At 38.5% G+C, this 26,874-nt stretch overlaps 1 long non-coding RNA gene across 2 annotated transcripts in view; it reads right to left on the bottom strand.

The window, feature by feature from the left end:
- Window positions 1-26,423, bottom strand: part of LOC124085309 (uncharacterized) — a 50,612-nt gene extending 24,189 nt beyond the window's left edge. Inside the window, exons 1-3 of one of the 2 annotated variants that reach the window (XR_006849404.2) lie at window positions 26,160-26,423; window positions 25,886-26,081; window positions 11,237-11,369 (exon numbers count right to left, since the gene is read on the bottom strand). This is a non-coding gene — a long non-coding RNA (uncharacterized LOC124085309). Of the gene's footprint in view, window positions 1-11,236; window positions 11,370-20,445; window positions 20,650-25,885; window positions 26,082-26,159 lie in introns of those variants that run through there. The other variant, XR_006849406.2, reaches the window with a different exon arrangement.
- Between the last annotated feature and the right edge of the window lie 451 nt (window positions 26,424-26,874).

Genomic DNA, 26,874 nt, shown 5'->3' with positions numbered 1-26,874 from the left:
GGGCTGGGAAACAGCCCAATGAGCATCACTACAGAGGAGCCAATCAGCTGGTAGCTGGAAGTTTGCTGGGGCGCTGTGAGCCAATCATCAGCTGGCAGCTGGAAGTTTGCTGGGGCCATGATGAGCCAATCAGCTGGAAGTTTGCTGGGGCCCCTTCGGCTGTGGCTCTCAACAATCATCTACATGGCTCTGACAGTCTGCCTCAGGTATCTTCCCTATTCTCTTCTGTCCAAGTTTTTCTGCTCAGATGCTTCTTATAGAAGCAAAAAGTGCCTCTTTCCATAACGCCGTTTGAGGTGATATTGGACAGAATCCTACTGCCTATCACTCCAATATTGTCTTGTTCTTTTAATTTAGATATATTTGGTTCTTTAAATGATTTATTATCAGACAATTCCTCTAGGGAGAAAGCATTCTATTTATTTTAGTTATCAATGAATTCTCTAGCAGAGAATGGGAATAATGGTGTGCGTGTGTGTGTGTGTAAAAAATAAAAACAAAAGTGGTTGGGATTATTGACAAAATAGAAATTAAGGGCAGAAAATATTTCTAGACTGAAGTGTTTCTTTAAAAGGTGCACATGAATCTTCTGAGGATCTTGTTAAAATAAAGATTCTGGTCTAATAAGTCTGAGGCAGGGCCTGAGACTCTGTACTTCTAGTGAGCCCCCAGGTGATGTTGATGTCACTGGTCCAGGGAAACTTTAAGTAGCAAAGAGAGAACAGCTATCTAATGGAAATTTCTATGACAATGGAATGTTCTAGACCAACACTGCCCAATATGCCAGTCATTATTTAGCACTTGAAATGTGATGAGTGTAGATGAGGAAATAAGTGTTATATTGTGTTTAATATTAATTAACTGGTAGTGAATGTATTTTGTAGTGCAGGTCTACAGAACAGGATCTATGTTATATTTAGCTCTGAATCTCTTAGGTAATATAGGACATGGTGGTGCTTAGTGCCAATTTGTTGTCATGTGAAAGGAACGTGTCACTAAGGCAGGTAACTGGAAGACACCGTCCAAATATATTCCACCTATTTGTTTCTGGGAACTATATTTAGGTAGTGTGGTGTAATGAATGAAGCCACATAGTACTCAGTGTGTCCATCAGGATTTGAATATGGGCTCTACCATTTATTAACCTTGTCACCTTGATTCCTTCCCTGTGCCTCAGTTTCCTTGTCTGTAAGATGAGAATACAATAGTGTCTCTTTATCTCTTTTATAGGTTATGTGTGTGCATGGAATGATTTAATGTCTGTGAAAATTAAAATTCTTTATATCCAACAATAGCCCTGGAATATATTGCATTCTTTCAAACTCACATGGTCTTACTAAGGCTGAACCCTACCTGAGTGAAGCCCTTAAGTATCTTTGCTTCTTTCCATCTCTTGTAAAAAGCTAAGGACTACAGTTGAGCTCCCAGTTCTCTGGCAGGAAGGATTCTTTCATGTTGTTGATGCTCCTTTGGACAACTAAACCTTGTTGTTAATTCAGAAGTGTTTAACCCAAACTCTATCCCTAAATGGAGCCAATACACCAAAGAAAGTGTCTGGTGTGAGAGAGGAGGGAGCTGTTGAAACAATGAGGTCAACCTTCCGAACCAAACAGGGTAATGATAGCTGGCCCTGGAGAAGATACGACTGCTAGGAAATTCTGCACTCTTGTTTATACAAAAGCAAGAAGGAAATGTTTGCCAATGGAATAAATAATGGAGCCTTCTGGTTACATAATGTTGTGTTGTGCCCCAGTTTGAGGCCATGTTGGAATTGTTGCTTGGTCTAGGTTTGAAGTTTGGAGTTCAGGCTGTCTCTTCTCTTGTTTGTTTGCTCCAGATACTTGAAGTACTATTCTTCTCTAGTTCCCTAAAGGCCTAAATTTAAGCTGGACCAGAACATGACTTCATTGCCTTAACTTAAGGTAGCCCTTGTTCTCTACTTTGTTTCTGAATCTCTGACCCTGCAATACAGTTAGATTGGGGCAGGAGGTGATGGGCTAGGTGATAAGGGGGCTCAGGGCCAATTAAACCACATGCCTAGAGTTTCTCTAAATTGATCAGCCATCTCCTCCTCTCCCTATGAAGCCAGTCAACTCTAGTCAATTTGAACAGGTGACAGGACTCAATAGTAAAATTTCCCGTCTCATATTATTTAGACTTTTCATCCACTCATTTGGTCTGTCAAAATATATAAAGAAATACAAGGATAAAAGACTTTAAAACCCAGGGAGAAAGCAACACTGGTGTTGTATGTAATCACAACCATGAAATGTTTTCTCCCTAAGATCATGAAAAGACAAAGATGGTCACCTGTACCATTCCTATTACCATTGTACAGGAGGTCACACAAATACAACAGACAAGATAAAAAAAAAAAACAGGCATAAAGATTGATAGAAATAATACAACTCTTTACTAATGGACAGCATTTTTATCTATGCAGACAAACCTAAGGAATCTACAAAAAAGCTGGTAGAACTAATATGTAATGATAATATTAGTGGTGAGAAGCAAGGTTTCAGTACTCAAGGTTGATTCACAAAATCAATTGACTTCGTGTATTAAAAGCAAACTTTTGAAAAACAGAATTACAAATGCCATTAAAATAGCATCAAAAAGTATGGCCCATTTAAACTTGTTTCTAACAAAAGATGTGGAAGACTTTTACACTGAAAATACAAAACAATTCAGGAAGAGAAGACCCAATAAATAGAAGAATATGCCATGTTTGTGGATTAGAAAACTTGGCATTAAGATGTCAGTTCTTCTTAAATTCACCCTACTAGGTTGGCAGACATTTTCCGTTAAGGAGCAGATAGTAAATGTTTTTGGTTTTTTGTGGGCCATGTAATATTAATTGCAACTAATCTCTGCCTTTGTAATGCAAAGGCATAGACAATACATAAATGAACAAGTGTGGCTGTGTTCCAATAAAACTTTATTTGTAACAAAAGGTGTTGGGCTGGATTTGTCCCTCTTCTGTCACCCATCAGCTGAAAAATGAGGGTGAAAACCAGATGGTTTCTAGAGTTCCTTCCAACTTCATCTTTCTTTGATTGTATCATATAACAAGAGCATATAATAAGTCATACAGCTGCTTATTTGCAATTAATTTTCTTGCCAATTTCATCTTCATATGGAAAATAAAGTTTCCTAGGTAGAGTTGGTGGAAAGATTAAGTGAAATAATATAAAGATCTGTGACAATGCCAGGCTCACTCAAAGATATTCATCCCTCTCCTCCTCCCTATTAAATATTTTTCCTTTTGTTTTTAGAATTTATTTTTTTTAAATTTTTTTATTAGTTGCTCAAAACATTACAATGATCTTGACATATCATACATTTGATTAAAATGGGGTACGTAATCTTAATCTTATTTTTCCACGTGTACAGATTGCAAGATCACATTGGTTATACAGCCACGTTTATACATAGGGCCATACTAGTGTCTATTGTATTGTGCTACCCTTCTGTCCCCCCCTCCTCTCCCCTCCCCTCTTTCTACCCAATCTACTGTGACACATTTCTCTCTCTCTCTTTTTTCTTCCCCCTCACACCATCTTATGTGTAATTTTGCATAACAGCGAGGGTCTCCTACCATCTTCTGTGCAATTCCCCTTCTCTCTCCCATTCCCACGCACCTCTCGTCCCTATTTAATGGTAATCTTCTTCTCATGCTCTTCCTCCCTGCTCTGTAGTATTTATTTTTAAGTCAATCATCAGCCACAAGCTCATGTGTGGCTGGACAATTGGCCTCATGGTATGAGGAGGACCCATCTTTCTGCCATGTCACCATTTTGTTAGAATAAGGTTCTGGGATCCGATTGCCAATCATCCCCACTTTAGACCTTCTGGTCTGAAGGACCTGCTTTATCTCCAGTGGGGTTATAGGGAAGAAAGTTCTGGAAGTCCTGAGGTTGCAGTCCTGGAACACCAGGTACCTAGCTCCCATTCCTTTTTTAAGACAGTATGCTTCTCATTGTACATATTACACTTCCGCCTTTCCAGCATAATCCCAAATAATGTCATCTCTGGGGAAAGCTGATATGTGGTGCGAAGTTAAGTCCTTCCATCTGTTGGGAGTAAAAGTTGCTAGACATACAGGAGTTTTCTTCCACCTTATTCAGCAGGACTTTGCCTTCACTCACTTGCTTTTTCACTTTCTGATATTGAGCTGGTCACAGATGAGGGTTGGTATGCTGCTTCCTTCAGCCCTGCCCTGTGTGGCATTTGTCTTGAAACTTTCCCATGCTTGTTTCAACAGGAAAAAAAGCAAAGAGATTGACATATAGCTACCCTGAGGCTAGATTGTCACCGAAATAGATTTCTCCAAATAAAAATAAGAGCCATTTTTGCTTGCAAGGCCTTGCAGTGAAACAGAGTTAATAAAAACTGCATGGGAAACTCACATTGAAACTATAAAAAAATTAAAAAATAGAATTCTTAGCTAAAGTCAGCAGTGATTGTTGGCTCAGGGTAGAAATTAGGGAGTAAAATATTCTGAAACACTCATTGAACATGAAGAGGGAAGATTTATTACCCTTTATCCATTTGTTTAACCCTTTAGAAGTAGAGCTAGACTCTTACTTGTTTACAAAGCAATTAAGTCCTGGGTTTTAGATTAGGACAGATCATTTTCTCCTTATGGATATCTTGTTAGAAGGCCACTCAACTTGTAAACTAACACAAACACAAACAAACAAACAGACAAAAACCTCCAATACTGCTCTAAAACAAAGACTAGATGAAAACATTGATGAAAAATTTTCTACTCTCTCTCCCCGGGTGTGTATATCAGATTTCTCTGTGGTTAAACTTGCTGTGTCTTTCTAGACTAGCTGGGACACCCTTCCTTGGCTCTCTAATCCTCACCCCCCAATATCATCATCTGGACTATGTCTTAGAATCCTGGAGAGATGGTTTGTTTCAGCAGTTCCCCACTAAGTGTGTGGGGGCTTCCTTCCAAGTAGGATGCACCCAGGTTCTTTTCAGCCCCAGTGTGATGTGCCACTAGGCCATCAGGAAATGGTGATTGATTATGTGAGAAACTTACCATCTTTTTGCATTCAGGATTTGTCCACGTCATTACTCTAGTTGGGATGTGAGACCCCAGCTAATTCCCACTTAGAGCTACAAGTGTTAAAACTCACAGTATCTAAGACAAGTGAGTTTTAGCCCCTGGTTCCTATAGGGAAATTCATAGGAATATTTAGAGGTAATTCAGGGTCCTTTCGTCCCTCGCCTTTAAGCATATAAACTCTGGTCATTTTCACAGGTTTTTGCTAATTAATACCACCACTGTGGAAATGGGGGCTGTTCTGCAAACAAACTGCAACAAATGGGATTTTTATTGCTGGTGGAAAAGTCTGGGGAATAATTAGCAGATCTGTGGAGATCCCTAGACTCTGGGTATCTGCATGGTAATGGCCAACCCTGGAGATCACTCAGGGAAATGGGGTCGGACTTTCCACCTTAGGGCGCATTTATATTGTCAGTTATAGCCTTCAAACTACAGTTGGACAAATGTGGGAAAATATTTTGTGAAATGCTAGACAAATGAACCTGGTGTTGACCAATCTCAACTAGGAAAACTGGCTTTGCTTTGCTAAGTGCTGTACAGCAGCCAAGTCTTGCAAATGAAATATTTTGATATCTCGTTAAACTTGAGTCCTCTGAGAGAGGTGGCTGTGTGCACACACACACGCAAACACACACACAGTTGATTAGGGTTCTTCTCAAGGTGCATGGCTAGAGAAGACAGAATGACAAACCTTCAGGGATAGAAGGGAACCCAGATGTCATCTGGTTCAGAGGTTCATGTAATCAAAGGATCCTTGGAGAGAATCCAAGAGATCTGTAAATTTGGGTGGGGAAATGTGTTTTTTTGTTTTTACTAACCTCTAATTTAAATCTACAATTTCTATTTCAAATGGGGTTAACAAAGCATAGGAACATCAGCTATACCCAAGATTTTGACAGAGTAGAAATTAAAGTTGTTTTCAGATCACATTACAGTGTTGTAAATAATGCAAGAGATCATTTATGCTCATTCATTCATTGTAATTACTAGATACTATTTAATTTGTTATCAATGAAAGTACATGTGTTTCCATATCACACATTTAAAATTATGTCAAAAACTGTGCTTATGTAGTATTTGGGGGGAGCGGATTATATGTATATTCTCTAATCTATTTTCAAACATTCTGAAAAGAAGTCACAGATAAGACCACTGAGGAGGTCATTAACTTCATCAGGCAGTCAAAGAAGTCCGTCCGTAGTCTCGCTCTTGCCCAATATTTTCTGTTTATAGCTGAGGAAGTCAAACTAGGTCTGATGAAAGGCAAAGAAAAAGCCAGAATCCCTTGGTGCTTTTCCAGGTGGGTTCCCACCATATAGATATTTGCAGAACAAAATACCCTTGCTAAAACAACACTGAATACTTCAGTGTCAATATCAGAGATGATAAACAATTTCTGAGGCAAATCTTAGCCAGATAATGCATTTTTGAATTCATATATACTTTTTCTACTTTCATTTTTAAATGTTGACATTGCCCAGTTAAGTGCTAAGTGAATATTTAAAAAGTTAACACAGAGGTACACACACACACACACACACTCACAGTGTATAATGATCAAATGAAGGTAGTAAAATTTCCCCAAATTTCTTTCTCATTAAACATTAACACATAATAATTCTACAATGTGATATTTCAATATGTGGATACAATGTGTATGGGTCAAATTAGGGTAGTTAATTTTCCTTATCATAACTTTGTTTTTGGAGACTTTGAGCTCCTCTCTTCTAGTTGATTATAACATATTGTGAATTATAATGCCCCCACTGCTCTGAGGAACACTAAAACTTATTATTTCTATTTAATTGTACTTGAGTATCCATTATATGACCTTCCACCATCACCCTCCTCCCAGCTTCTAGTAACCACTATTATACATTCTGTTTGAATTTTTAAATATCCATATATGAGAAAGAATGCATGGAATTTGTCTTTCTGCATCTGACTTATTTCATTTAATATAATGTCTTCCAATTCCATCCATTCTGTAGCAAGTGACAGGGTATCATTCTTTTTATGGCTAAATTATATCCCATTGTTTATATATAGCACATCCTCTTTATCCATTCATCCATTGATAGGCATTTAGGTTGACTCCATATTTTAGCTATTTTGAATAGTGCAGCAACAAGCATGAGTGCATAAGTGTATCTTTCATGTTTTGTTATCATTTCCTTTGGATACATAGCAGGAAGTAAGACAGTTGGATCATATGGTTGATATATTTTGTTTCTTGAGGATTCTCCATATTGTTCTCCATAGTGGCTATACTAAGGTACATTTTGATATCTCCTTAAACTTGTATGAAAGTTCCCTTTTTTCCACATCCTTACCAGTGTTTATTGTTTTTTGTCTTTTTGATAATGACCATCCTAATTGGGGTGAGAGGAGAGCTCACTGTGGTTTTGACTTGCATTTTCCTGATGGCTATGAATTTGGGTGATTCATATATTTGTTGCCCATTTGAATTTCTTTTTTTAATATTTTGTTTTAGTTGTAATTGGACACAATACCTTTATTTTATTTTTATGTGGTGCTGAGGATCAAACCCAGAGCCCCACATGTGCTACATGAGCACTCTACCGCTGAGCTACAACCCCAGACCCCATTTGAACTTCTTTTGAGAAACATATATTCATGTCCTTTGCCCATTTTAAAATTGGATTTATTTATTTATTTGGAACTTTTTTCTTTTCTTTTTTTAAAATATATTTTTAGTTGCCGATGGACCTTTATTTTCTTTATTTATATGCGGTGCTGAGAATTGAACTTAGTACTTCACACATGCTAGGCAAGCACTCTGCCACTGAGCCACAACTCCAGCCCTAGCTTTGAACTTTCAATCTTCCTGCCTCAGCCTCCCAAGCCACTGGGATTACAGGTGACTGCATCTGGGTGGATTTTGTTGTTATTGAGTTTTAAAAGTTCTTTATATATTCTAAATATTAATCCTTTGTCAGATGAAATTTGTAAATTTTTCTCCTGTTCTTTCACTTTTGCTTTGGTCTGTTGATTGCCTTTGCAGATCAGTAAATTTTTAGTTTGATATAACCCCATTTGTCTATTTTTGCTTTTATTTCCTATTATTTTGGGGTCACATCCAAAAAATTGCTGCCTATACTGATGTTTCCAAATGTTTCCCCTATACTTTCTTCTAGTAGTTTCATGTCCTATATTTATATTTTTGGTTCATTTTGAGTTTATTTTTGTATGAGATGAGAAACAGAGATCTCATTTTAGTCTTCTTTGTGTGAATATCCCATTTTTACCACACCATTTATTGAAGAAACTGACCTTTCTCCAAGTACGTTTTTGGAGCTTTTGTTGAGAATAAATTGGCTCTAAAGGCCTGGGGTTATTTCTGGGAACTCTGTTCTATTCCATTGGTCTGTGTGTCTTTTAAAAATGCCAATACCAAGCCTTTTTGATTACTATAGCTTTTAAGTATATTTTGACCGTACGTAGTGTGATACCTTTAATCTTGTTCCTTTTGCTCAAGATTGCTTTGGGTTCAAGGTCTTTTTGTGTTTCCATATAAATGTTTCCATATGAATATTTTAGGATTATATTTTCTACTTCTGTGAAGAATGCTACTGGCATTTTGATGGAAATTGCATTGATGCTATAAGTTGTGTGGTGCAGTATGGACATTTTAGCAGTATTAATCTTCCAGTCATGAGCATGGAATGTCTTTTCATTTTGTGTGTGTGTTTCATATTATACACTTTGGGTCAGAATAGTATAGAAGCAATGTGTCATCAATGTTTCATATCAGAGGGATATGATGTTGCTATCTTATCCCTGCTGATATTAACATTGGTCACTTGAATAAGGTGGTGTCTGCTAGTTTTTTCACTATAAAATCACATATCTTCTTGTATTCTTATCAATAGAAATACTTTGAGATTCTGCAAAAAAAAAATCTGGTTTCTCATTATAATTTCACCCATTAATTTTACTCAATGACTCTTGCTTGAAACAATAGGTTTGTATGCAAAGTACATTGTGGAGAAAATTCAATATTTAACATGAGATTCACATCTCCTTTTCTTGAGATTTAGGTTGGTTTTCATAATTACTCATTTGCTGTATCACTGAATTCCTGTCTCTCACTGTTTACCCCAAGTAATAAATGCCATCAGAATGTGACAGTTACAAATGTGCACACATTGTAAATGCACTTGCACGGTAGGTATTATAATTTCTAAAGGTTCTTATTAGATTTCAAACACACACACACACACACACACACACGGAAAAGGTGAATGTGGATTCTTTTGTGAATGGGTGTAATTTGACTATATCCCATGAGTACAGAAAGTGCATAATCATTTGTGGCTTCGAGCTCACAAACACCAAATAAGTACACAGAGTACTGAAGGAAACCTTCCATGTTACATAAAGTTCATGCTATATCTAATACCCACCAAAGTGAGCTGGACCCTCAGGAGAGGGAGAAATGTGTTGGGGGAAATTCTTATATTAACATTAGGTCATCAAATTCAAATGTTTTTATAGCTCAAGAATAGGTATATATAATTAAAGAGATAACTAAAACTCCTGTCTTAGATTTTACTCACTGCTCAGGGATGGACTATAAGGCTATGAAATGTTGCTGAGCCTCCACTAAAGAGAGAAGAACCTCACTGCTTATTCTTGGAATGTGCAGGGCCAACTAGTGGAAGATCCCATGCTAGGGAAATCCTACAAAATGTGAATGAGACTCACTTTCCCAAAAGAAGCTGACATAATACTCATATGTTTTTCAGGGCCAACTCCTATAATATGTATGAATATGCAAAACAGAAATGTTGATATAGGAAGGATCATTTTTCTTCTCCAAGATACCAGGCAAAACAATTTCATAAACCTTTAGCAAAAACCTAAAGAGGTTATCTGATTTTTCCTCCACTTCATCAGAAGACAGCCTTTTCTGTAAATTTTCTCATTCATAGAGAACTCAAATGCTGAAAATGTAACACCTTCATCATCTCTCAGCAGTTGTTACTGCGAAAACTCATTCCTCATGTCTGCTTATAAACCTGTGGCAATAAAAATATAGTCTTTTAAAATCCACCCTTAACTGTGGATGCCAAAGCTTTTCCCTTGACCTGCCTATACCAACACTGTAGTCAGAGCCTCAGATGAACATTTGAAAATATGATGTGAAGAGAGTATGTGATTTTTAGATATCAGACTTAAATTGACTTTAAAATTGTCTTAAAATCCAAAAGGTCATAACAGCCAAGTTTGGGCCAAATCTAACAAGTGAAAATGAACAGGGGCATCTATGTGTAAAACAGTTTAGTTGAGTCAGAAATAATCTGCTGACACAAATACAGATCAGAGAGGAAGCGAAAGGAAAAAATCAAAATAAGACAAAACAAAACCTTGAGAACATTTGCCGCAAATAAACTCAAACTATGAAAGTAGAGTGGTTGGAAGTGTAACTACTCCCACTCACTTCCTGGAAGTGGCCCCGTTAACCAAAATGTTGGGACTTGAGCCCGGTACATAGTGAGTGATCTGGTGAGAAGGCTGTAGGTTTCTGAATTCTTGACCAACACCCCTGGGCAGATGTTTTTTGGTTAGTGGGAATATGTCACTTTATATTTAGTATGATCTTCCACAAACTACAAAACCTGTTGCTTATTTTTTTCATGTATGACAATCTTTCAGAAACAAATGGATTTTTAAAATTAAACAACAACAACAACAAAACAAGGTAGAAGAAATAGAGAAAAAAAGTTAAAGAGGATTCTGACACTTGACTGACATTAAAAAAAAACAAACAATTTAATGGAAAAACATAAGAGTTTTGGGTATAGAAAATTTAATGACATTAAAATAGAGAATGTATTTTTCATCAAATTAAACTTGCAAATATTATTTTGATATGTGATACCCTGTGATCAATGCCAAAGAAATGATGTTCGTTCTGTAGAAAAATAGAATCCAAATATAAAATAGAAGATTTGTGTGTTCTTTTTCCATTTTTGCCAACCTGTTTGCTCCTGCTCTAGATCAGCAAAATGTTCAACTATAAAATGAAGAACAAGAAGTGGGAGTTGAGAGCAGATCACAAAGAGCACATTTTCTGGATCTGGAGCCCAATTCTCTCCTTTTTCCCGCCTTTACCTTGTCAATATCTCTCACCTTTCATTGGAGCCATTCAAAGAGATCCACAGAAGCTTGGATTGCTGATCAATTCTGAGGATGTGCCGTGTGAGTCGGCCGAGAAGCAATCCCCAAGAAGGAAACTTGCCAGTGGGTCTGCAGATATGAGTATCTGCAAATGAGGCATTGAAACAGAAATAGGTTGCATATTTTCTAATGCTCTTTGATTTTTATTTTTGAAGGTCCCAAAGCATTAACTAGGTGCCAGGAACTTATCTTTGTGATGCTCCAGTCCCTGAAAGAACTGAAGCTGTGAAGCCACTTGGAACCAGCACATAAACTGCTTCTAAATGATCAGAAACTTCCCTAGCTTTTCCGCTTCAACTCACCGTATGCCTTTAAGCAACAGAGATTTGAAAATCCTGAGATTATAGGACCATAAAAACACACATTTACATGTGGTCACATGCAAGGTTTAAGACCGGGAGCGAATCACAGAGGGAATGCTTTGCACAAGTCCCAAATACAAGTTCAATTAATGACACGGGGCAGCTCCAAGGAATTCCTCAAGGAATCTGAGGAAAATTAACCAATCCAGAGTCTCTCATGAGCCTGAATGTGTGTTCTGGAGCTTCAAGGATGCACAGTTGTTAGCCCCTGTTCTTTTCCATATGTTCCTTCTGGGACCTTCCACAGCCATATAAAATGCAGCTAGTAAAACAGGTTTCCGTGGGAGGGCGACCTGGGAGTGCCTGAATTTCCTTCTTTTTTTGCTGAACAATTAAGCAACAAAAGCAGTCTGGGAAAATAGAAGACATTTCAGAGTTGGCTATGCATTCTGCACATGCCAAGGAAAGGGGGTTTTGTAGCCTTTGGATTCCTAATCCTGTATTTACTTGCTGGCTAAGTGGAATTAATTCATTTGGTTTTACAGAGTGTAAGCTTTCTTCTCTGTTAAGTTTCCCTTCTCAGAAAGAATGGCAAGCTTATCTTAGATGGTTGACGGCAGCTTGGGGATCTACTGTTATTTGAATAGAAGAAATGATCTTAGTTTAATGGACAATTTATTCAATTAATTCAACATGGAGAGATATTTTAGTGCTTCTAGTGAGCCAGGCTTGTGATAAGACATGGGATACACGGTTGAACAGCGATATTCAAAGAGATGAACAAAGGAATAGGCAATTGTAGTCAGTGTGAAAAAAAAATAGGTGTGGGGTTAACCCAAGGGAAGGCATAAAGAAGATATGGATCTTAGCCACATTTGGGGACTTAATAAAGGTTTCCTCCAGAAATCAAACCTGAGGCCCAGAGAGTGAATTGGAGTTCATTAGGTGACAAGGGGAAGGAACTAACTTGAATTATTTGTCCATGCAGAAGGACAGCATGGAGAAGCCTTGGATATGGGTGAGTGCTCAGTGTGTATTATGAAAAATGTGGATACGAGGTACCCATAGACTAGTGAGAGATGAATTCAATGAAGGAGCTGGAAGCCAGACTCTTCAGGTTATTGTTGGCATCGCTAAGCATTTACATCTAATTCCAAGAGCAAGGGTAGTCAAGGAGGAGCTTTAAGTTGGAAAATAAAATACTCATATTTTGAAAGCTTTCTCGTTACAGTGTGGAAAATGTATTGGAATTGGGTGAAACCAGAGAATAGGCTAAGTGGAAGTGAGGGGTAATGGTGCTCTTCCTACTTCAGTGTCATCAGGATTGGGTGATGTGGTGCTGTGCATGTGCTTCTTCTGATGTCACCCATCAGAATGTATACCCAGGACATCCCAAGGGGTTGCAAGGACCCATTTGAATTATAAAGACCTTTTTGAGTGTCTGTGTTATTTTCTTAAACCATACCCATTTAAGAGCAAATACATTGTTGGGTAACAAAATTAAACTTAACTCCAAGAAAGAGAATGAATGGGGGTCTCATTTGTTTTATTATGTTGGGGTTGGAGGAATCATTCGGTGTCTACTTTGTCCTTACCTACTGACTTGCATCAGAGTTTCAGGGAGCTGGCTGCAATTGTAGGAAATCTATTAAAGTATTTGTGGATTTAGAAATACTAAAGTGTAGAGACAATTGCTCAGCAGTTCATTTTCCTTTACTTCTTGCAAGCTCATTATCACACCCTCTACATTACAAATGGTCTTTTTGCCTCGTAAACATTCCTTTAAGGTATGATCATTTGATAATGTGCTCATCAAACATAATGCAGGTGAATATGAGCATGAACACCCTTTTTGACATGGGTTAAAAGTTGGAAATGTGGAATCTTCAGTGTCAGCAGGCACTAGTGTAGCTTGCAGAGGGAAAGAGGAAAGCCCTTCTTAGATCATGTGGCCCAAGTAGAAGGTGCACAGGATGTTGGAAGGAACAGATCTGGATTCATGCTGGGCCTTGTGAATTATGTGCTTTGTGACTCTGAGTTTTGTGGAGATTAAGCCAAATAAAAATAAATAGTGCATGTAATGCATTTAGTACACTGGGTAGCATGGAGTGGGCACTTGGTAAGTGTTGGCTATCATGAGCTATGGAGTACCAGTCATGTACTAATAGGACTTTCAGTGAACTGCAACTGCCTTAGATTGGTGTGGGAGATGGCGATGTATGTTGCATGGGATTTTTCATGGCGGCAAGTCCATTTTAAGCACTTCCTCAAGGTCAAAGTAATGACACAGAACACAGGACCAGGAGAAAAGGAGTGTGAGAGTCCTCCTGCTATTGTCACAGCCTACATTTGCTGAGGGGAGCCCCTATCTGACTGCTGCAGTAAAAGTTCTGGTGTGAAGCCAGCAAAGCAGCAACAAGGGATTGCTCATGTTGCTTTCACAGGACTTACTTCTTTTTAGGTATACCACAGATTCCCAGGGAATTTTACAAATTAAAAAAGTCTGTACAAATGCAAGGTATTTCTATTACCATTTACCCAACTGGTGATGTGGTCCCTATGGACTGGATGTATTGAGAACACCCAGGCCTTTCACTGCCCACTCATTCCCATTTTGAAGTACACATTTATGTTTACTGATTGTTCCTGAGTCCAGAGCTCAATCTTCTCCTATTTATCCTACTTGTTTCTTGCCAATATCCCAAATTTTATTAAGCTTCTCCTGGGAGACCTAAATAGTGGTGGGAAGAAAATGCAATTCTAATGTCAAAACGTGGGATGATGGAAAAACAGAAATCTATTACACAACTTTAATTTAAATATACCATTGAAAAGGGGAAGGGCTGAGGTCATTGAACACTAAAGTGATTTCCACATGTATTTGATAATGATACTTTCCAGTGACTAATTACACGTTCAGACCCTTATATTTTTCATGGAGTTTTTATAATGTTACCTTAGTCTGTTCTCTTTATACTCATTTCTTGTCTTTCATTCTTATAGTTGGATATTTTGTGGGTAGGGGATTCAAGTAAAAATGCAAAAGTCACCCACCAGAATGAAAAAGATGGAAGATACAGATTGTTGACAAGAATCCAGGTCTTAGTCTATGTCATGCTGCTATAACAGAATACAGGAGGCTGGGAAATTTATAAGGAACAGAACTTTATTTGAATCATGGTTTTAGAGCCTGAGAAATCCAAGACAGAAGGACTGTCATCTGACAATGGCCTTCTTGTTAAATTATAACATGAGAGAAGGCATCACCTGGGAAGGAAAGAGAGATACAGAGAGAGAGAGAGAGAGAGAGAGAGAGAGAGAGAGAGAGAGAGAAAACGTGAGAAAGCAAGAGAAGGCTGAGTTTGTCCTTTCCTAAGAAACTTACTCTGGAGATAACAGATCTACTCCTATGATAGTAGCATGAATCCATTGGTGAAGACAGACTTCTCATGACCTAAACACCACTTAAAGATTGCATCTTTCAATGCCTCCACATTGGGCATCTAGTCTCCCCAAGCATGAACTTTGGGGGGGTATGTTCAAGCCACAGCAATGTGGGACAATGGGAACTCACATGTACCATGAAGTATAAATTGATATAGCCCCTTTGGGAAAATGCTTTGTAGTATCTACTGCAGTTGAATATAAGCTACCCTAGGGCTCATTAAGCCTACTCATAGGGGTCTATGCAACAGAAATATGTGAAATGGTAACCAAAAGACATGTTGTAGAATGTTCAAATATGCTTAAACTGGAATTTCCCAAATGCCCATCAGCAACAGAATGCATAAAAAAGTTGTGACATGTTCACCAAATAAGATACTGTACAATATAGACAGTGAATGATCTACTTCTAAATGACATGAATCAATGTAGATAAATTTTATAAATGTAGAATGATGAATGAAAGAAGCCAGACACAAATGAGCACACATTATATGATTATAGTTATATACAGTGCGAAAATAAGCACTACTAGTTTGCACTGTTAGCAGTCAGGATAAAGGTTATTCTTGGATTAGTGTTTAGAAGAATGCATGATAGGGGATTTTGTGGGGGCTGGTTATGCTCTTAGCCTGGGTATTTGTTCTAAGGCTGTCTTCATTTTGGGAAAATTCATCAAACTGTATGCTTAAGTGTACTTTCAGTATATTGGTTTTTCTTTCTTTTTTTTCAGTATATTATTTTTCAATAAAAAGTTTTTTAAAGAGGTTGGCAACATCAAGTTTATTTCTACCACAGTAATAGCCCTAGATACTAAAAACGTGGTTTTTTAAAAAACATTTTTCTCAGTTGTAGATAGACACACAATATCTTTATTTATTTTTATGTGGTGCTGAGGATCGAACCCAGTGCCTCACACATGTGAGGCAAGTGCTTTAGCACCGAGCTACAGCCCCAGTCCTAAAAGTGTGTTTTATATAACAAAGCTGACAGTTGAGAAATCCAGCTATGGATATTTCCTCTAGTCCTTAAATTTATACATATCATACAGAAAAGAGTGCTTTCACATCATTATTTCAGGATGATATTATCAATATTTTCCTCTAAAACTGTAGCCAGACATATATACACAATGGAATATTACTCAGCAATAAAAGAGAATAAAATCAAGGCATTTGCAGGTAAATGGATGGAGTTAGAGAAGATAATGCTAAGGGAAGTTAGCCAATCCCCCCCCTCCCCAAAAAAAAAATGCTGAATGTTTTCTCTGATATAAGGAGGCTGATTCATAGTGGGGTAGGGAGAGGGAGCCTAGGAGGAATAGTCAAACTCTAGATAGGGCAGAAGGGTGGGAGGGGAATGGAGGGGGCATGGGGTTAGAAATGATGGTGGAATGTGATGATCCAAAGTACATGTATGAAGACATGAATTGGTGTGAATATACTTTGTATACAACCAGAGATATGAAAAATTTGTGCTCTATATGTGAATTGTAATGCATTCCGCTGTCATATATAAATTTAAAAAGTTGTAGCCAGAAATAGCACCATTACAGTTTAGATACAAGGTATCCCCCCAAAGCTCATGTGTGAGACAATGCAAGAATATTCAGAGGTGAAATGGTTAGATTGTGAGATATATAACCTAATCAGTGGATTAAGCTATTGATATGATTTAACTGGGTGGTAACTGTAGGTAAGTAAAGGTGACCGGAGGAGGTAGGTCACTGGGAGCGTTCTTTTGGAGTATATATTTTTTCCCTGGAAGCAGAATGCTCAGGGAAGCAGAATGCTCAGCTTCCTTGTTGCTGTGTCCTGAGCTGATTTCCTGTGCCATGCTCTTTTGTCACAATGTTCTGCTTCACCTTGGGGTCCACAGCTATGGAGTCAGCCATTTGTGGATGGAGACCTCTGAAATGGTGAGCCAAAATAAACTTTTCCTCCTTTACATTGTTCTTGTCAGGTCTTTTGGTCATAGCAACACAAAACTGACTAAAACCATCACCCACGCAGGGCTCTGGCAAATATTAACTGACATCTTATATGTAGCTATAGTTCCTGGTGCTGGCAGGCCTTCAATAGAGTAGCAATCCCAAACCCTTCACTTAACTTGAAATCTGGGTATGGAGTAAAGAATGAACAATTGCTGAGCAAATGTTGAATATAAGGCATTGCCTATAGCTCATAGTATGCTAAATCATCTTATTTTACTACCATCAATTTTTGTGGTAAAAACTGTTTCCCTCACTACCCTGATAGGGTGACTGAAACTGAGAGCCAGATGGGCAATGTCATTTGGATATCTGAACATAGGCTTGCTTACTTCCAAAGTTCATTCCACAAAAGCATACCCGGCTCCCAGTTAGGTAGAAAGTACCCAACTTTGTACTCAGACTTCTCTAAACACAGTGGTTTCCTTCTGAGGTAGGAATCATCTGCTTGACTGGTTTCAGAGTATGGTTTTCCATGTTGAATTGACTTAGTGGTAAAATGGTTTTTGAATGAAGTGGGCAGAGGTTCAGTGAACAGCTGAGAAGTCTCAAAGGGCTTTGTGATTTGGGGTTCTTATTTGGAGTTGTTATGCTTTGAAGTAATTGCATGCTGAATAAATAATTCCAAATTCCATGGAGAGAGATGTCTGAACCCTCAAAATCTTAATACTACCTTTATATAGTTTATCAGTTGAATAACTAAAATACACTTTCCTTGTGGTCCAGAGTTTCCCTAGGAGTCAACTAAAAAAAGTGGTAGATGTAATTTCTTTAATATCCACTTTCACCTCTGCTAAAAGGAAAATAACAAAAAATCCAGGTATTGGCCAAACATTACTTAATAAAACAGACCCAGAAGCCCAGTACTGGTTCTTGTAACCAAGATATGATGTGGTTTGCCCTCTTTGCAAGATAGAACTTTGCCAACATCTGCTGGCCCAATGCCTCTGACAGCTACATGAAGAAAGACAAGGGAACCAATGTATGTGGGGCCAAGCCTCAATCTAATCACTTACAAGTTGGATATCATCATAATTTGGAAAGAGAAAACTGAGCTTACAGATGGTGAGGGACTCACTTAATTCCATAAATATTAAGAGGCAGAATCAAAGTATAAGTCTATTTCATGGGTTAGCACACATTTTTTTCTCCCTGTAAATAGCCAGATAGTAAATATTTCAGTTGTGGGCCATACAGTCTTGTTACAATTTCTTGACTTATGTGTAATAGTCTGAAAGTAGATATGAAAAAATATAGAAGCAAGTAGGTGTTGCATTCCAATTATTTGAAAATGTCAAGACCATTTTGAGCTTGTAGGTATACATAAACAGGAGTTAAGCCAGATTTGACCCATAGGCCCATTTGACCCATAGTAAGCAGACTCATTTTTAAAAATCTGGTTTCAAAGATCATGAAAGCTGTTTTGACTTAGCAAGTGGTTTTATTTAAAGTTCCTTGGAATCAAGGACTTTCTGCAAAGTAAGACTTGGTTTATGCTCAATGTGCATTGACTGTTAAAAGGAAACCTTTGATACACATAGGAGGGATGGTGAGTGCAAGTGTGTTTGTGTGTGTACATGGGAGTGGGATACACAACACAGAGAAGAAAACATTTACTCAATTTTTTTCTTTTACATAAACTGACAGAGTTTTGTGATATTTTCATAATCTAGTGTGTCTTGCTACCCACTTCATTTAAGTTAATGTGAACAGTAAAGTGTGTTGAAATGTAATGAATTTTGAGGAAAATTTTCTAACTGTTTGGTATTTGGTAGATGGAATTCAATAGTGTCTAACTTAAATATTGTAAATTTAAATGCTTTTTAAAATTTTTTAACTTGTTATATATGATAACAGAATGCATTACAATTCATATTACACATATAGAGCACAATTTTTCATATCTCAGTTGTACACAAAGTAGAGTCACATCCTTTGTGTCTTCATACGTTTACTTAGGGTAATGATGGAATATTGTAAATTTTAACAGTAGTCTCTGAATGATCTTAGGGTGGTTTTGCAAATGATATGTACTGAGGTTGTAAATAGAATCTGCTGAGATCCTCCATATTATCTGCTGCTCCATATTATCTGGAAAAGCCAATTCATGGAAGTAGGAGGCATATTGTGTTTATAATTAAACCACGAAGGTATTGGTACAAATTAATCCAGGGAAACAAAGTCCATTGCAGAAACATTCATGAAGACAGGGAGAAATAACAGGCATAATGAAATGTTAAAACTGGAAGAGATCCTTAGACAATCTCAATTCATGAGAAAATGTACATATGGGATATTAGCCAGTTAGTGCCAAAACCAAGGCTAGCATCGATACAACTATTAATATTTTTCCTCTCTGTTGAGCATCAAGATCTGTTTAATATTGCTAAAAAGATTTAAGCTTGGTTTCTCCATATAGAATTTAAAATAACATCAAGCCATGAAATAAATGAAAGTCCAAGGCAGTTACAATTTCCTCCAATGTGACTATTTCTGATGCTTTTACAAAATAACAAAAACCAAATTCAAGGAATGAACTTTTGGCCCTGACTTTGCTAATAATGCTTTTTAAGCAAGTGAATGGTCTTCCCAGCCTTTCCCAAAGGCCCCTAGATTAATTTTTGGTGACATTGCTAGGAAACTCCCATGAAATCTTGTGAGTCCATAGAAACCATGCATTAAGTCTGTAACATATTGTGTAGATCACATCCTATCATGTGAAAATGTTCTGCTCCAAAGTCCCTTGGAACTGTGGATGCATTTTTTCTTTAGAACAATGTTCCAAGGGATGGTTATCTTCCCTGGCCATCACAAAGACCTACTGGATTCCCCAAGTGGCTGAACTGGAATGAATGTGATCAGAGCTGTCAAGACCCAAATTTCCAGCTCTTTGAAGGGGCAGTTCTGTGGACTGGGAAACTGATAGAGGCTCTGCTATATTCTGCCTTCTTTTTGGAAGAACTTGATAGCCTTTGAGTAGAGAGGAGGAGGAGGGTCTGTGGGAGTGAGGCCTTGATGGGGAAGCTAAGGTCTTCTTTGAAAAAAACTGAGGAAAGCTCCACGTTAAAGGGGAAAGGAGGAGACAGGAAAGCTCCATTAAATTGTTTATAAGTTGAATTGTTTCTAAAGCCGGAACTGACAACTGTGTTTTTACAAAGCAGAAAAGGATGGGACAAGCCCCAGAGCCTTCATTGAAGATTGTACAATGCTCAAGAAGAGCAGAGTGCAGTTTTCTTTAGACGTAGGTTTCAGAAAATTGAGGGTTGACACAGCATATGAATTCTTCTAATTTGAAGATTCTCATAGGTATTACAGATGCCACTTGAACAGCTCTATAACTTTTACCGACTGTGGAATGGCTTAGATCACTGCCCAAGCAAACAATTATTTGTTTTTTGCTTCACCAGTCAGACAAGGGAAAAGGGTTTGCAGTCTATCAGCTGGGCTTTTATTGTTTTTCATGTTAGGACAAGTGTTCTTTGAGAGGTGGGGTCTTGTTTGAGGAAATGTCAAGTTGTCCGGTTTAGATTTATTGGTGAGTGTGGCAGGTGCCAAATGTTTCAAGAAGTTGGTGTATGCACTTTTCCTCCATCCCCTGGCAGACTTTTCTGGTAATCAGGATATGTCCACTGCAGGAAGAAAGCAAATGTGTTTTACTTAAAATAGTGTGCCACAGAAAAACCTAAAGAAGGCTTGTAGGAGATGGTGGATTTACATCATTGGAAAGGTATTTTGTGCACTAAGTTCCAAAGTTAGGGAAGGCAGCTAAACAAGGAACTGTCACTAAAGGGCCAGGCGTTGTCTGTGGTGTCTGGGTGGGCCAAAGAGGCATGATTTATGGGAATATCATAAGACTTGCTGGCTCTAAAATATTTGTCCTTCAATGTCCAGAAATTCCTGCCTTTGGAATAGTCCTTGGCGAAACACTGATTTAGCTCAACTTTCCCACCAAGTGCCCTCACTTTGACCAGCAGGTCAAATTCAGCATAAACTTTTTAGCAGTGAATTCTTTGGAGGCTTAAATATTATCTTAAAAATTGCTAGGAATTTTGCATCCTTTCCATAATATATTCATGATTAATTTAATATAAGACTATCACCCATTCCCAAAGCTTGGAGTGCAACTGATGTTTCAGGAAGATGGACCATGTTTACCCTGAATTTCTGAGTACTCCCTAGAATACTCTCTTTTCTCTTCAGGAGGAGAAGCCTCTTATGATAAAGAAGGACTTCATTGTCTAGTTGGTGGTCCAGCCACTGTACTTTGAAACTGCACAAATACTTTTTTTTTTTTTTATTGGTTCTTCCTAGTTATACATGAGAGTAGAATTAATTTTGGTATAATTATACAAGCATGGAATACATTTCATACTAGTTAGGAAACCATTCTTATGGATGGACCTAATGATGGGATTCACTATGGTGTATTCATATAAGTACATAGGAAAATTATTTCAGATTCATTTTGCTCTCTTTCCTTTTTCTGTTCCCCTCCCTTCTCTCAAAGGTCTTTTGGAACAGTTAATATGTGAGTTTGCTTTTATTTTAGGTGGAGGAGTATGTCAGAGGAGTTAACTATCACTTTGGAAAACAGTATTCAGGCCTCTGAGGGATTAGACTAGAAAACTTGTGGTGATGGAAAAAGTCAAGTCTAGAAACGTGGGATACTGTGCTGTGAAGGTATGCTTACGTGGGATGTGGGGAATCTGGGTTGAAGGGAGAGGAACAGGTTGGGGCTAAGGGAGAACCAGAGGCAGGAAAAACAAAGAGATGGAAGTGTGTCAAGCTTATCTACAACCCCGATGCCATTTCTCATCTCCCACTCTAACTCCTCTATTCTGGTGGCTGCATTTCCATAATACACCTGTGAGGGACTCCACCCACTCTTTATTCCTACAGCATCTCAACCTCCTCACTCCTGTGAGATTCTGGCTTCATACCTGACACTGCCAACTCTCTGCCTTACTGTTCCAACCAGAAACCGTGAGTCTCTGTCTTGGTCTTCTCAACCTCCCGTGCACACATCCAATGGATAGGATGTCTATACGCTCTGAAAGATTTAATTCTCTATAAAAAATTATAGTTCCTGAAGGAAGCTGAATACTCAAAGGGCTGAATGGAAAGAGATTAATATAGGATCTGCTCACAGAATAGGGATGAGGGCACTAAGAAAGAGTGGGAAAAGACCTAGGGACGAATGCAGCATGCTGTGATCATCCCTAGGAAATCAGGCGCAAAGGGTGGCAGTGGAGCTTCCACAAGTGCTATGTATGTGAGCTTGGAGCAGTGCAAGAGGGGCTGTCTGATGGGGACTGAATAGTGGAACGTGAGGAGAGTGGGTGTGAAAAGAGCAGGGGAAGGAGTTGCTCCCACCACTCTGCCTCCTCCCAGCTTTTGATCTTGGGCCACTACTTCCTGTTGGCAAAGGCCAGACCCGCGCCCCGCCCCCCACCAAAAAAAAAAAAAATCAGAGGACAGAGGAGTTCAGTACTGTAGGACATTGGGGTCTGGCTCCTGGGCTCAGAAAGGGCAAAAGGGATTCAATAGGATAAGCAATGAATGGAGGATGACTAGTCCAGATTCATATTCCTTCAATTTTTGAAAATGCCACTGGAGTTCAAGACCACCATCTCTTTCTAGAATGACTGGAAAAACAAGAATCCTTCCCAGTTGTCTTACTTGTCTCCAGCTTGTGCTCTATTTCCATTTTATAAACCAACATTTAAAAATTTTAATTCTGATGGATGGTACTCATGTGTAATACTCATCCTGGGGAAAAGACGGGCATCCTTGACTAGTATAGCCCCATGTAGCCGTGGCTCCTTTCTTATGTTCTTCCCCTTAAGAGAGGACGTGGGACCTCATATAGAATAGGATGATTATAAAGCCAGGGTACCGTGGTGCTCACCTGTAATTCCAGAAGCTTGGGAGGCTGAGGCAGTAGGATTGTGAGTTCAAAGCCAGCCTCAGCAAAAGTGAAGTACTAAGTAACTCAGTGAGACCCTGTCTCTAAATAATACAAAATAGGGCTGGGGATGTGGCTCAGTGGTCAACTTCCCCTGAGTTCAATCCCGTGTAGCACCCCCCGCTCCCAAAAAAGAATAGGGTGATTTTGGAGTTAGCTACATTTCATTAAGAGATTGTACTGCTAACTTCATGTTTCAACAAATTATCAAAAGCATATTCATGGGGCCTTATACATATTCATAGTGGATGTTCAAGAAATATTTGTTGAAGGGGTGTTACATGTGTCACACACAGTAGTGAATGTTTATACATCCATGTGTCAAATACAACCAGATTTCCACAATTAGACCAGCTGTTCTAAAATGAATTCCTAAAAGGTGAATCTTATTACTCCTCTACTTATACAGGCTGGTAGCTTCCCACTGGCAAGAATTCTTAATACGGTGAAAAGACTTCTTTATCATCCCAATCTCCCAGCCTTACTCTGATCTTTCCAGATCTCTTTCCCTACCTCTCCCAACACCATCTGTTCCCCATTGATATTGAGTTCCCTATCAATCTTAGAAGAACACATTCAAAGCAGAAGATCTCTTTGCCCTATGCTCATTCCCTCAACGCTTAACAATTTTATGCACACTGACCCAAATTCCAGTGGCCATCACCTTATATTCTCTGTGACCAGCATAGCCCACTCTGCCTATGCGTTGGGAAGACTTCAAGTGCTATGGAGTTAGTAATCCCTGGAAGAATGGGTATCTACATATTTCACTGCTCTCCTTTCTTGGGTTTACTCTGGCATGTGTTCAATTGTTTCACGTAATTCCCCAGCACACTTAAGCTCCAGTAACTCTCCTTGGTAGCTTGGGCCTGATGCACCTTTATTTGCTTTCTTCCTTTATCACCTTACTTCCTCACTTCCCTATTGGTATTTCCTGGAATCAACTTCCAAACAAACTACTCACACTGGAATCTTTATTTCAGAATTAGCTTTTGGAGGAATTCTAACCTAAAACATTTCTGTGTTGTCTTTCAGCATCCTCTTGTCTTTGCATATGGCATTGTTTGCGTCTGGATTCCTCTTTCTGTTCCTTTTTGTAAACATCTAAAATGATGTGGGAGAATAAAATATTCTCCCTTTCATCTCGGTCTACTCTCCTTCCCAGAAGTAACCACTGTTTGGCATATGTACTTGCAACATTTTTTCTTTACACATTTAAAAAGTACAACTATCTCCATATATATATTTGTGCATATATGTGTGTATACATGCAAATGTAAATGCAGTTGCCAGTGTGTATATACAATGATAAATGAAATTGAACACATACCTAGATAGGTCTTTTCACACATGTGAATTCACATTATACATATTGTACTGTAGCTTGCTTTCTCCATAGTCGAAACTTTGTACATCACAGTATAAGACGAACTATAATTATTTAGATATTTTTTCTGTTGGTGAATACTTACAGAGCTGATATTTTTCCTATTTAAAAATTCTGCTATGACATATATCTTGTACACATGTGTTAGTCATCCTGTAGATGAATGTTTCTGTTTGGGCTTTTTAGTTATAAGCAGTAGAAGACCCAATCTAAACTAGCTTAAGCAAAAAACTTAAATTTAATTGTTAAGAGGATGAGTCTGGCTTTAGGGGCAGCTACCAAGGGCTCAAGGGGTATCATAGGAACCTGGTCACATCTTCTCTGTGGTCCTCATGATGGTCCATTTTATAGGCCTTCCTTTTCAGTGGCAAAATAGCTACCAGTATCTCTAACCTTCCATCTTTAAAACTCCAAGTCCATTGGAACACAGAGGGCAATTTTCTCTCAATAACCCTGGAAAATGTTCCCAAATTGTGTAACATTGACTCCCAGGCCTATTCCTATATCAATTATTGTGGCTAGTGGGATGCAATGTTTGTCTTGGCCAGGCCTAGGCACATTTACCCTAGTGAGGTGGACTTCAGACGGGGAAGGGAGTGGTTCCCTAGAGTTATGCTTATTTCAATTACTTGAAAGGGTAAAGAATGCTGCATGATTAGAAAAGGAATTATGTCCAGTCAAGATAGGCTTCTGCAAGTGAAAGCAGTGTCAAATGTATATACATTAAGCATTTTGATAGCTACTGTCAAACATCTCAATTTATATTTCTAGGGCTCACGGTATTGGTTAAGATCATGTCTTTCCATAGCCTTTAGACCCTGGATATTGTCAATATTTTAAATTTCAGTGGATTTATATCTAAAAATGGTATTTTACTCTTAATTTCATTGTTAGCCAGCTTTTGCATTCCTTTTTCTGTGAGCTTCTCTTTTTTCTCTGTAATAATATATTCATATATCTTTTGGTCCTAATTCAATATGGTGGTCTTTAACCTATTGTTTGCAGCACCTCTTTTTATATTATGGGGATTAGAACTCTGAGTTTCTTTTTTAAAAAAAAATTTTTTTTGGTAGGAGGACCTTTATTTTAATTATTTACATGCGGTGCTCAGAATCAAACCCAGTGCCTCACATATGCTAGGCAAGTGCTCTACCTCTGAATACAACCCCAACTCAAGAACTCTAACTTCCCTTGAAGGTGAGATGTCCCATGTGACATCTGTTACAAAATAGAGGTCAAGTGTTGTGTGAATGGAGAAGTGAAGGAGTGCATAGATGAATGAGTTAATAGTTTTGTTTGTCCTGTTTTATACTAGGCTTCAGGGCAAAATATCCCCCTTTCCATATACTTTCCTGGCAGTTTCTGTGTGAAGTTTCTCAGTGAGCTTTTCTAGAAGCTGTGAAGTACATGTGAATCAGGTTACAAGGGGGATAAGGTTTGGTTTTACTTCTCAGAAGCGCTCTCCATATTTTCATATAAGAACTCATCCTGTTGCTAGGAGCAAATGGCCTACCTTGTGTGACTCAGACTCACATGATCACATCCACTCCCTTTGAAGTGTCCGCCCTGGATCTCTGTTGAGGCTTGCATCTGCCACGGGAGTCAGCTTGTACGTTGCCCAGTTCAACATCCATCCAGGATTTCATAGGAACTTGAGAATCATTGTTTTTGGCTGGAATCCTGGGTTTGAGGTTTCTTCGTGTAGGACTCTGAAAAAAGGATTTGGAAATGTTGTCCTCTCTAATCCCAAAATATGTATTTGGGACGCTGCCTTCACCATGACCCACCTAAAACTCAGCCTCCTGGGGCTGTTTCACCCAAGTGAGATCATTCCTTTGGTAGAGTTGAAAGAAATAAATCCAGGAGACAGAGTACCTGAGTTCTAATCCTAGTTTTGATAGGCAAGTTATTCACCCTTTTTTCTTAGCCTAAAATGACATGGTTGGAATTGATGATCTCTAAGTCCCTGTAGAAGTCTACAGTTCTGAATTGAATTCTGAATTCTGCTTTGCCACCAACAGTGTGTCCTAGGAACTTTGCCCATTACTCATGAGAATGTCAACATCTGGGTAAATAGATATTTTGGGGTCAGCTCTATAAAGCCCAGAAGTACGTATTGCATGTTGATTTTGGCACATGGACAAGCCTGAGCAGGGCCATGTCAAGCATTTTACCACGATAGCTGCTGGAAGGAAGGCCAAGGGAGGCTGTCTGGGTGAGTTGCTTGAATAAAGAGAACCAGCTCAGGTCCCATGACACAGATGGCCTTCAGGAGGAGTGGAGGGGAGGTGCCCAGAAGTACATCTCGATATGGTAAAGAAATCATTAGCAACCATGTTGGAAATGGCTTATGACACTATGTCAAAGCCACATTCTCAGACAACAGGGAGAGCTGTAAATAGATCTACGCAGTTATCCAAGCATAGCAGAATAAAGCTGAGGAAAGCCAAATTAAACAGGCTCAGCCAACATTTTGGGTGAAAATGTCGAGGATTGCTCATG

The sequence above is a fragment of the Marmota monax genome, unplaced genomic scaffold (assembly GCF_021218885.2).
Source record: "Marmota monax isolate L192 unplaced genomic scaffold, Marmota_monax_Labrador192_F-V1.1 WCK01_AAM20220418_F8-fsc00014, whole genome shotgun sequence".
NCBI classification, from domain to species: Eukaryota; Metazoa; Chordata; class Mammalia; order Rodentia; family Sciuridae; genus Marmota; species Marmota monax.
This window is presented reverse-complemented; position numbering and strand designations above follow the sequence as displayed.